The sequence below is a fragment of the Aphelocoma coerulescens genome, chromosome 13, assembly GCF_041296385.1.
Source record: "Aphelocoma coerulescens isolate FSJ_1873_10779 chromosome 13, UR_Acoe_1.0, whole genome shotgun sequence".
NCBI classification, from domain to species: Eukaryota; Metazoa; Chordata; class Aves; order Passeriformes; family Corvidae; genus Aphelocoma; species Aphelocoma coerulescens.
The window spans coordinates 12,294,147-12,305,022 of record NC_091027.1 but is presented as its reverse complement, the minus strand read 5'-3'; positions in this window follow the sequence as shown (position 1 = coordinate 12,305,022).

Here is a 10,876-nt window from a genome sequence, read left to right as displayed (position 1 = left end):
ATTGCATTGAGATCTGTAATTTTGAATGTCTTATGTCAGCTGAGATGTACACACAACCTTAACCTAAATTATTAAGAATTAGAATTTTCCAGTGCATAGGGTGCTGACTGTCATATTGAGCTGATGACCCTGCCATCTTTGTTGTCTCATCAGTTAAAAAAAGCTAAAAAACCCACAAACAAACATCCCCCCTCAAAAAAACCAAAAAAAACCACAAAAAAGCCAAAACAAACAAAAAAAACCAAAATCCAAAAAACCCACCAAGAAGCAAACAAAACCTCTACCACATTTGCATTCATCTCACAGAAATGATGTAAAATTAAGTAGTTTATATTGAAAAGTCTTCTGAAAAAAATCTATTACTAAAAACAGTTATGTTGTAAAACTGGACAAGACCAAAATAATGTGGACTTTCTGAAATAATTGCTCTAATTTTAAGCATTCTTTAAAAATACATATTAGGGAAAAGTGTCAGGCACTTTGGACCCAAATCTTTCAAGTTTTATGTTCAGAAAGCCCCTTGTTTCTAAAATGGATACTAATTTGCATCTCATCTTATTTATAGACATAATCAATGCCTTTTTTCCAAAGGACATTGCTTATTCTTATTCATTGCAGCTACAGGTGTGGCAGTGGTAGAAGAAAATTGTCAATATTTGGATGTGCTGACTAGGTGAGGGGTGAACAATGCAGGCCCATCTGAATATCAATAGGTGTAGAATTCCCATGGGGAGAGAATTCAGTGATATTGAGCCCACCCAGCAAATGAAACAATAAACATGAATTTGCATTTAACTGTCTTGAACAGATGTTCATCAACAGAATGTGGTTTTTTTCTTCTTTTAATCAAGAATCATAGAACAAACATTAGTTTATTGGCTTGGGGGGAAGCAGCAGGGTATGTAAATCCATACTAAGACTACAACCACTAAAAAGGTAGAGGACCAAAAATCAGAGAACACTTCCATTTTCTTTTGAAACAAGCAGCCAGTAGAGTCTGAGTTGCCAAACAAACAATTATGGTTTTTTATTAAGTAAGTAATTCATAACTGAAGATGAACAAGTCCTATGACTGCTCCATTTGGTGCTACCTGTAATTACAATATGTTCAAATTACTGTTATATTTAATAGATGTATAATCTTGCATGGAGCATTGAATTCATATTAATAGTCTCATCTTAAAAATGTTTAATACAAATGCAGGTTTTTATAATTACATAATCAAAGGTGCATCAGGTCAAAGTAAATAAGATTATGAGAAGTTATAATTAATTAAAAGGAATTCAACGGCATGCAGAATTTAGTTTTGAAAACTTTCACAATTATCTCTTGCGCTTTCGGAAACAAGACAGTGAACTATACAGCCAGTGTCTTCCAACACATCCATGTTGAGTTCTCATGCTCTGTGAAAATAAACAAAGGGGGCTTGGCATCACTGAAGCCTACTGAAAATCCCCTATTTTAAGGACACAGTGAAAATGGAATATGTTACATTAGATGTAAAATTTATTTATCAACATATGAATTAAATTTGCTTCTTCTAACCTTTGAAAAATTTGGTGGTTAAGTCTCAGAAGTGATGAATGGAACCAGCAGAGAGGTACTCTCCACTCACCCTTCAGGCTTTGCACCTCTTTGCTAGCAAGAGTAGTACTGAGCACTTTTAATAAGGCCACCAAGGGAAAATTTCTGTGAAAGGTATGTTTATATATGAGTTTCCATAATTATCTTCTCATATTAACAAGTACCTCTGTCAATTTCTCTATTTAGCAAAATGAGTGCAGCCCCTGAGCTCTGTGCACAGTTTTCTTTTAATTAAAGCGGGGCTTTGATACCAGATTTTAGCTGCTAGTAGATAACTGCAAATTTTGCACAATTTGCAGGGAAGTAATGAGACGGAATTAGAAGACCAACAAGCCTAAAACAGGAACACCGTTCTCTTCACAAAACCCTGTAAAGTTTAGTAATCTGAATTGCTTGAGAATTATTTTCCCAAATAGTGTTTCTTTGGCTTGGAAATTTTGAATACGGGCTGATTGTATAGAAATACTGTATTTTGCACCCTCTTTTTGTCTCATTTCAAATAACAAATCAATGCTGCCAGGGGGGTCTTCATGGTTAGTTTAGGATTATCATAGAGCTCATTGCCTGCTCCATTCCTGCAGTGGTGGGGAATGTCACCCTACAGAAAGAGTATATGACATGGCAAAATTAGAGGGTATTCTCTAATGCTAGTGATCAGAATTTCATTAATTTGGCCTGTTTTGGTTTGGTGATTTTGATTTTTATTGGATTTGTTCTTTGTTTTCATTTTGTGTATATGATGATGCCCTCATCCTCCCCCCATTGTCTGCCTCCCCTTGGCCTTATACTCAAGCAACATTTCAGAAATTATTGTGAAAATACTCTATTTTTACTGTCCTTATGTCCCAAACTGGGGGTGAAATGTCCCACTTGTAAGTTGTGCTTAAAGGTGAAGAAATAGAAGGTATAAGATGATGGCTGCAGAAAATTAATTTTTTGCCAGTTTATTAGCACTGGAGGGACATTTTAGGTGTACCTAAACAGAAGCAGGTAAAACGCGTCCAATATGTTTTGCAATTTAAGTGACTTGACTATACATATATCTACATTTAGAAAGTATCCCATCACAACAAAGGCTATATAGCAATTTAACAAGTTTAGAAGGAAAAGAAACTTCCTTTTTGTTATTAAATTAGACATGTTTACTTTCTAGAGTTGGTTTTGCTAGTAATGAGCTACAGGTTTAAGCTGTCATGGTACTAATATAATAACTAGGATAATAAACCCATCTTAAAGCGCTTATAGCAGATAGGTGCTATATGATCAGCAGATAGCTGATAAAGAGGTACAAAACTGCTTTCTCTACAATGATAAATGCATCTAAAGGATCAAGCACTCGGGTTAACAAATGTGCAGAATGGATGCCAAGTAGATCAAAACAAGATATAAAAGACACTTTAAAGAAATGTTCCCTCAGACCTTCCTCAGCGTGACATTTGCAGCCAGATAGTTATCCGAGGCACTTTCTGAAGTGAACCACTTTGCTCTTAGCAGTAGAAAAATGACAACTCCATTTTCAAATTTCTCTAAATATTTCCAGAGAGAAAATACTGGTCATAAAAAGACCAGGTAAAGTTAATGGGTGTTATTTAGACCCAGTTTATCTCAATCTAATTTGATAGCAGACTGGGAGCTGAACTAGACTGAAAATCAGATGCTTAGTGCTGAACTTTTGACTCATCAGTGCTTCATGATGTACTTGAATACATTTTTATATCCTGCATTACATAACGTACAACCACAGCAATAAAACAAGATAACCCTGGTATATTTAAAATTTACAAATATATTTCTGACAATCTTGTAAGCAATCAGGTAGGGGTTTTTTTTCAGTAAAAGATTTTAGGCATTCAAATTTTTTCTCTGTTTTGAAAAGCACCTCCCATCTCTCGTCTCCTTTACCTGTTCATCACAGATTATTTTACACTTTTTACATAGATAAAATTTAGATAAATAGTACTGGAGAGTTTAATTGCAGTTGTTAATCCATCTGTTGCATGATGAGATGTTTTAGACGCCTCTCAGCATATTTGCCTGTTCTACTGTTCTGACTGGAGACATTTAAATTCTACGTTTTCTGCATTATTAATTTGTCATGAGATTAATTACTCTGTGCATTCACCTGGCACATACATACAACCCTAGCATTATTCTATTGCTTAAGTGCACTAACTCAATAAGATATTGGCCTGAAATACTGTCTGGGTTCCAGCAAACCCTGGCATTTCAGTCAATAAACCAGCATTATGGCCACTGAATTGCATACACCGAAACACCAGATGAACATATGTGTGCCTACAAGGTAAATAAAAGTTCAATAAATTACAGGGCTATCATAATCCTTTTAATCAAAACATTTAATAGCGAAAGGTAGAAATGAACACTTGGAGAAACTATTATGGAAAAGTAGCTTTGAGTCATTAGTAAAATATTTGTAAGACAAAGTGATGGCATCAACTTGCTGGGAGACTTGTACAAGGTTAAGTAACAGTGAATTAGTATTGATTTACTATAAATGTCTGTATTTGGATGCAATTGTGAAGTGACTTTCACAGAGGGGTTTCTTTCTGTAAAGAGATATGCATTGGATGGGCACGTGTTTGGAATTTTGGGATTTGTAAGGGCCCTTGTCCTATTTTATGAAAACTTGAAATATCTCCACCCTTTCAAGTTGCCTCTCTCCTGTTTAGAACTTGCTATGAGATGGAGTTAAAGGAAGGACTGTAAGAATATGAAAACTGAGGGGGTGTGGTGCTAATGAAGAAAAGCTCACTGGCAGTATCAGAGGTGCCATTTTCTACCGTTTGTAGTAGCAGATAATTCATGTTTTAGCAGTTAGATAGAGATAGAGGTTAAATATATAATGCAATTCTTTTTCCATATTGTATGTGTCATAAAAAATTAAGGGGTCATGTAACTCTGCCCATGGAAAATAGTGCTGTATTTAAATAAAACCAAAGACATAACCTGTCTTTTCCTAGGCCTTTCTCTCTAAGGTGGGCATAAACCACTGTTTATGTGACAAATATGTACTATTAAAACCATGTTAATAGCCTTGGATGTGAATTTGCATTAAATTAGTGGTAAGGTAATTAAAAGTCTGTTTAAGATCTCAAATTGCTGTTAACTTTGCTTGTCCCAGTATATGTGCCCTCATGTTTTTGCAAAAACATATGTCTACAGCATCTAGAATAGCATAATGAGTTAACTGAATTGCATACCCAAAAAGGACCATGGGATTTAGGGTGATCACTTGTCTGTCCTTAGCTACATAACTGGCATCATATTCTGGAATACTTTCTTTCTATCTTTTAAATAGCTATCAGGAGATATGCTAGTCCACCTTCCTTGTGGGAAGGCATTTATGACAATCTAACCACAATACACTATCCTTAAAATGAACATAGCACATTGGATTAAAAAATAATACGCTCCCAAACTATTTGGTTTATAAAAATAAAAGCACACTAAAACTACTTAGTGCATATGGTTTTGCTATTTCTAGAGCTGGTTAAGAAGTAATAAATAAATATTCATTAATAATGTATTCAGCAGTTGACAAAAATATCAGAAAGCAGTGATTCGTGTTACTCAGCCACACGTACAAAGACTATAATGTGAAAAAAGAGATTAAGTGGTTGTATAAAGCAAGTTTGGGGTTTTGTCATTATGAAAGTCTTCATATTTTGGAAGAAAATTCTTGAGTGCTGTTTTAGATAATGGGAATGAGATAGTGGGAACCACACTTGACAGAAATGAGGAAGGAATGTTGAGACTGAGTGCTCTGGCCTTGAGTAGATGATAGTAGGTGATGGTACAGCCTTGTCATAAAAACCACAGCAATACCAATCCCATACACCTTAATGAGTTACAATGGAGTTTGCTGTTCTTTTCATCATTTTTATTGGAATGAAGTAGAAAACAAACAAAACCAAAAACTGTGTGAACTTCAGCAACCCAGGAATCTGTGAACCAGTTGGTTTCACAGGACTGGAACATTCCTGGATGACTTCTAAGACAAAAAAAACCTTTTTGGCAGACTCAGCCAGGTAGTTTGATGACTGAAATAGCTGAGGCTGCTTGATTTCAAATTTAAGAGAGAGTCACAGTCCCAGCTTGTCCCAGCTAGCAGCAGCTCATCACCAGTAATGAAGCATTTGCTCCCTCTCAGGGAGTGTCTGGAACAGAAGACCTTTGGCTGTCTAAGTCAGGCTATAACCACTCTCTGGAATTAGGTCATAATTCCTCACTGTTGTGCATGATTGTCCATACCTCCTCCTCTTAACCATAGACTGAGCAGATTCCATTGCTGGCACCTTTGTGGTGCTTTTTTCATTCAGTTTGTGTCCTTTAGAAAGTCTCTTGACACCCTTGACAGTATTTTGTCTCTGTATCTTGGCAAAGTCTGGGATAGCTGCGATGCTCCTCTCAGTCTGTGTGGGTTCTTCTTCTGAAGACCACATGCTTTTTTACACTGCAGTTGCTACACTGGCTCTGCTATGTGGGGATGGCACTGGATATAGATAGTCCTATCAATTTTCTTTGTTTCATCTTCAAATTTGCAGCAGGCATTGCTGTCTCAAATTTAAGGTGTTCCAACCCACTGAATTTCTTCGTAATGAAAGGCATGCCATCCCAGGAATAGTATTCTGGATGTTTGCCCTGCATTTTATCATTAATTCTACTGTGAAGTGATCTTTGTGCCATCATTAGGAAAGAAAATAACTTCCTTGAATGTCACTTTTTTACTTTCCCAACTCTCTTGCCTCTGTGATTAATTATAAATAAACTCTAATTAATTTCTGGCGATACTGGTTTTCAATGGAAAATTGGTCTGTTCAACAAACAAATTTTTCTCTGTTCACTAGAGAAGGCTTTAAGGGGTTTTTTTTGTGAAAAAATAATCCAGCATCTTTGAGGAAGATGTGGTGGGGATGGCGATAGAGTTTGGACCCAAACCTAAAAAATTTTAGCCAGAAGCATCAAGATGAACAAAAGAAACAACTTTGATAACTAATGTTTTGATTTTAATAAAATCACAACTTATGTGAATGCTCTGATTTAATCTGTGCTGATCAAATTCTCACAGGGAGGGAAGGCAGGCTCATTTTTCTGTGCAGTTCTACATTTAAGCTTTCTAGTGCAAGAACCACTTCTCCCGTGTCTGATCCTCAGTCCTTTTTTTTTTCCCCTACTGGAGAATCCATCCAGCAGCCTTTGTGCAGTCCTGTCATGCAGATGCAAACAGCTTTGGCATGGGACAGGCTGTACTTCAAAGAAATAAAAACCTGACTCAGAACTCCTCCTAGACAGAAGGACCTTCATTTGTATTAAAAATGGCTTAAGAGGGAATGACACATCTGTGGTGCCACTCCTGGTGACCACAGACTGACCTAACCTATCCAGTTTTCATTAAACTGCCTAGAAAAGCATGCAGAATAAAATGAGAAATGACAGAGGAAAACTGTGCCCTGACAATTTCTGAGAAAATTTTTTACTGTCTCTAGAATGAAACATTTTTCTTTGAAAGCACAGTTGTGCTGACTTGAGTATTTTCTGCTTATCTTTGTTGATGCTAATTTTCATGTGACATTTTGACTTCCATGGACAATGACATGTCAGTGAAAGAACACTTAGCAGCACGTGCTTGCACTGCATTCAAGTCCAAGTGTTAATACATTTCTGCTGCTCCAGTTATTTGAAGGAACTAGAAGGCTCCCTATCCTTCAACATCATAAACAAATGGCTCTTCGCTCCAAGTTTTCTATGTAATCATGCCAACACCTTTTCAATCTTCTCAGCCTTTGAGGAAATGTTAGTGTGGCCAATCAGGAATACAGTTCAGATGGTAAATGTGAGTTTTAATTTGTCTGTAATTGTCAGTGTTCCTTTTTGGAGACCATCACAAAAGACATTTATTTGAATAATCTTAATGAGCAAACTGTCCTTTGCAAAAATATAGAATGACAAAATCCAGTTTTGCCTTCTCATTTTAGTACTTAAATCAGAACAGTTTCCAATTATTCTTTTCCCATTAGCAACTCAAGAAATTATTTTTTCCTTGCAAGGGTGTCATGGGAGATGTTTTGAGATTGTTGCACCTTCAAACGGAACTTGCAGGGAGAAAAAGTCTTAGCTTGCACATCACTGACCTGGATATTTTCCTGGTGATTTCAGAACATTAAGGTGTTCACTTATAAAATTTGTGACTCCACAATCAGCCCGCAAAGAAATGTTACCTTGTGAGTGAATAAATTTCGTTCAAATCTTAAAATAAAGGCAAGCTGTTGGAGTCATGTGGATCTTAACTTCTAGTGCAGCTGGAATTATAAGATCACTTAGCTTTGTTTGCTCCTTATTGGTCCTGAGTAGAGCACATTTACCCAGCGGTTTTAATTTATTTCAAGCATACAATAATAGTCCTGTGACTGCTCTATAATGAGCTATTAATGAACAAATCTCAAACATAAAAAGTGAATTCAGATATAGAATTTTTGCATGCAGAAGTACATATAGGTTCACTATACAGAACTTCTTACAAAGACTGTATGTTTCTGTGGTGTTTCTGGCTTCTAAGTTCCTGCACCTGTGAGGGTTTTGTCTTTTGTTCACTGTTATAATCTCCTCATGCTGCCTTCACATGGCACATAAACAATTGCTTGGGTTGTTTTGTTTTCATTCTTTATAAAAAGTACTGCAATAGGCATTCTTAATATAGCATTTGCATTAATTCATGTAATTACTGTAATTAATTGGGGTCCCTTCCCCCTGCCATGTAGCCCTGGGAGAGGGGCCCTGAGGGGAGGCATGGGGTTTCCCTGGCCCCTGGTCAGCCTCGTCCCCATTGGTTGTTTTGTGTTTCCCTGCGCGGGCAAGGACCCTCAGCCCAGACTGTGAGAGTTCCTCGGCAGAGCCCGGCCATGCGGCTGGGGAAATAAACATCTCTGAAACATCTACCAAGAATGGGTCCATATCTATTTCTTTTCCACGGGCCTCCTGGTTTGATATATGCGCGTTACAGTAATCCCCGCTGTAACAAATGGTGGTGAATTGAGAGCAGAACGATCCCCGATCCCTAAGCAACTGATTTGTGTGAGTAAACCCTAGAAACTTTGGATTCCTCTTCTGGGTTTTGTTTTGCTATTCCATATCTAAACTATGGAGGAACCGTGGGAAGACTCTTGGCTCTCAGAGCCACATATGGACATTTATCTTAAACTTAAAATGATTCTTGAACAACGATTTGTAAATTTTAGCTTGATTCAAGTTCAAAAAGAACTGAAACACTTCCTGGCATGGTTGTTTAAGAACTTTTTCTCTGTTTCTTGGGATTTAATACTTACCAAAGACTTTTGGAATACCATTTGGACACAGTTAATTTTTGAGTCAAAATACATGCCGATGGAAGAATATTTTCGTGAATATTATTTAATTACCCAGACTGTTGAGCAATGTCAGCTGTGTCTTGGTGAAGGGAAGCCTGGCTCAGGGACCGTGCAGCCTCGGCCACATGCACCGAGTGCTCTGCAAGCAGCAGCAAGGCAGTTCCCACGTACGGGTGGAGCCATGCGAGCTGCAGTGTCGGTGGCGAAGTGAGGCACAGTGGGAGCAGCGGGACCCAGCGGTGCCCGCCCGGCCCCACACAGCACATGGTGGAGTGAGCCCCATGAACGCCTGACCAAGAGGGGCGGCGTGTGGGCGGCGGCTGGCGGTGGCGGAGCGGAGCCGCGCCCAGCCGAAACGTGCGCTGGAGCAGGATGCGGGGGAGTCATCGCTCGGGGGCCTGGCTGAGATGTGGCTGCAGGGCCTGGCAGCGACAGCGAAGCTGCGACCAGAGGAGGCGACGCATGGAGAACTAAGCGGCGCGGCTCAGCCTGGCCTGCATGGCCCCAAATGCGACCCCAGGAAGAGCTCGCAGGCACAAGCAGCCCCAACAATTCCAATACGGGAGCAACCGAAAGAGAGAGCAAAGACGCAGTGAGACAGAAAACAGCAGCCACTCAGAAAAAGGAAAATACCATTGCAGCTAAGACTTTAGGAACAGTAAAATGGTATAATGTTAAACAAAAATTATGGTTTTATAACGAGATGTGACAACCAGCAAGACATATTCGTGCATAGAACTGCTATTAAAAAGAATAACCCTGAAAAATGCATCCCAAGCTTGGGAGATGGAGAGGTGGTAGAATTCAAAATTATACAAGGTAGAAAAGGGTTACAAGCATCGCGGGTCACTGGGCCTGATGATGTTCCTGTGAAAGGCAGTATATATGCAAAAAATCGTAGTCATGTTAGACAATATCTCCAGTATAAGCTCCTCCTACAGTCTCCCTTTCCTAATCCCACCTTTCCCTTTTACCCTATGTCCTATTACCCCCAGTGTATTCCCAATCTGTTTTTTCACCCATGGTTTCCCTCACAAAACCATACCTTTGCCAATTGTTTCCCCAAAAATCCCTTTCCAATGCCGAATGGGGGATGAAAAGGGGGTTGGAAGAAATTAAACCCTCTCCTGCCTCAGTTTCCCCACAAATCATGCTCAGAGAGTTCTGTCTCCTTTCTGTCAGCCCTAAGATGTTCCACAGAATCTGTTTGGACATTTAAAGACTCAGAAGGGTGGCTTGTTTTGTTTTGAAACTGTTCTTGTTATGTTTATCCAGTTGTTTTCAATGTTAAGTTTTACATCTCTTTTATTAAAAATAAATGAGTGAAATGTCGGGGTCCCTCCCCCCTGCCATGTAGCCCTGGGAGAGGGGCCCTGGGGGGGAGGCACGGGGTTTCCCTGCCCCTGGTCAGCCTCGTTCCCCATTGGTTGGTTTGTGTTCCCCTGCGCGGGCAAGGACCCTCAGCCCAGACTGTGAGAGTTCCTCGGCAGAGCCCGGCCATGCGGCTGGGGAAATAAACATCTCTGAAACATCTGTCAAGAATCGGTCCATATCTATTTCTTTTCCATGGGCCTCCTGGTTTGATATATGCGTGTTACAGTAATCCCCGCTGTAACAATTACTGAAAGTTGTAGGTCACCCTACTTTTCTGTAGCTGGTCTTTTTAAGGCATCTCAGTCTAAACTGATTTATGTAATTTTTTTTGTAATAGTTGGTCTATATGAGTTGAATAATGCAGTACTATTACAACTGAATTATCAAATAGGCTTAAAACCTGGTATTTAAAACAGCTTATTATATATGTCACTAGTTATTTCCTTTCACTTTGGTCTTCCTCAGTCTGCTTCACTAGAATTACTCCACTGTTACTGCGTTGGAAGTGACATCATATTAAAGCCCTTAAAGT